The following is a 2,149-nucleotide window of genomic DNA, read 5'->3' on the forward strand; positions in this document are numbered from 1 at the left end:
TGATGTAGACACAACTTTCAATGATTGTACTTGATGATCTACATTGTCCCATACCCAATCTTGGAAAATAGATTAGTGGAGCATTAAATCATATTATTATTATTATAGGTGGGCATTTGAATAGAGTTTTGACATATTACTATTTTCATTCTAGAATGGATGATTCTTGACGTCAACTTTCATGGAAAACTTAGGTTAAAGAGTCAAATTTAATGGACTTCCAGGTTTAATATCTTTTAAAGATCTAATGAACAAACTTAAAATTGTGCATTTTCAACCCGCTGCAAAATAAATGGAAAACGAAAAATAAAGATTTCATCTCATTGAGAGCCAATTCAAGCTCATAAGATCACAAAATATGTTTGAAGCTCTGAATCCTAAAACTCTTTAAGGTAATATTGTTATGGAATCATAATCCCCTAAAAATAGCATATTGCCAATAATTGTCACACGATTTAATATCGCTCATAAACTTTAAGTTATTTGAAAAAATATCTCAATGACATGTGATGTGTGTTAATGGAAGAAATTTTTACAACTTACGGATGAAAATCGCCATAAATATTCAAATTTAATGGAATTTCAAGGTTCTTTGCTCTTAAATATTCAATTTAAATTTTGCATTTTCAAGCTGATGCACAAACTTGGAAAAGAAAACAACTATTCATGACATCAAAATCCAATTCAAATTCATATATCAACACTGGACTCTCTTAAGGCAATACTTAATCTAATTAAGAAATCCTATCAAAGTCCCTCATCTTAATCTCCACAAAGATTTAATATCTATCTAAGGTTATAATTTCACTATGTTTGAAGAAATATTTTGAACTCTCCCAAGGCATGTCCATCCAACCTCTCTCTTCTTAATCTCCACAAAGATTTAATATCTATCTGAGGTTATAAATTTCACTATTTTTGAAGAAATATTTCGAACTCTCCTAGGCGGGTGCTCTAGAAGAAAGAGCTAAAATAATTACAACTTAGAGCTTTGAATCCATTCATGGCGGAAATTTATGACTTAATGAAATTTAAGACTTAATCTCCATTTGAATTAAAGATTTTTAGTGGGAGGGTGAACATGTGTCGTTGTTGCAAAGAAATTGGTGGGATTTAAACAAATAAATTTTCAATGAAGTTTTATTGCTTCAAATAAAGTATAAACTATATGCACACAGTTCATGTATACAAATAAGCAGTGACATGCCACCGCATGGCTATTGTTACAATAAGTAAAACCTTTACTTTCTTCAACCTGCATTCTCATATAAACTTTCAAACTTGTATATTTATGACATCGTTCTTTTATTTAGTTTAAAAAATGCATTTTTCTAATTTGTTTTTTTCATATATTAAAACATATTAAATTATAAGACATATTTTGTTTCATTAAACTTTACGATGAAAAAATGGACATATTTTTTATATTTTTGCATAGCAATGACTAATTATGGAAATCTGAGAGGCCTGAGTTGAGGGGGAGGGGGAAAGGCAGTCGAACCATTGTCACCTTAGCCTTGGTTTGTGCCTTTGTGTCTTCCCTTGTCCTTCTCACCGCAATGTTTTTCGTTTGCAGGTGGAGCAAATTGCTATGGGTATCTTTCTGTGAGTTCCTGGGCATGGTGATTCTTTTGTTATCGCCAGTGCATCGTCATTTTTCCCATGTAGCGTCTATGTTCCCATATTAAGGGGCGTCGTTTTATTTTCATGCTAGGTTTTGTTGCCCATTTCCTGTCATTGGGGGTTCTTTTCATCACCCTAGGCGTTGGTTTCAAAGTCTCTGCCATTTTTTCTTTGTGCCTCGTGGTTTTTGTTGGGTTGTTTGGCCTTCAAGGTCCCTTCCTTACTTTGTCTAGGGTTTCTCCCTATATTATTCCCCTTATGGGATTCGACGACAAGCCTTTGAGCCTCTTCTTCTTATAAATTTCTCTATTGGAGTTTTTTAACCCATTTTGTAATGTATGTTGCCTATATTGGGATTAGTCTGGCACCCCTTTTGGGGGTTTTCTTTGGCGGGACTGTGTTCCCATGGTTTTATTTTTACAAATCTCTAGCTTATGGTTTTCGACTCCTAGGGTTTCAGTTTGAATGTAAGCCTTTTTCCATGGCCATTGGACAACAATGCTTCCTCAAATGCACTTTTCACATA

The sequence above is a fragment of the Pinus tabuliformis genome, chromosome 2_2, assembly GCF_031772625.1.
Source record: "Pinus tabuliformis cultivar Carrire ecotype Pingquan chromosome 2_2, CPIR1, whole genome shotgun sequence".
Classification (NCBI taxonomy): domain Eukaryota; kingdom Viridiplantae; phylum Streptophyta; class Pinopsida; order Pinales; family Pinaceae; genus Pinus; species Pinus tabuliformis.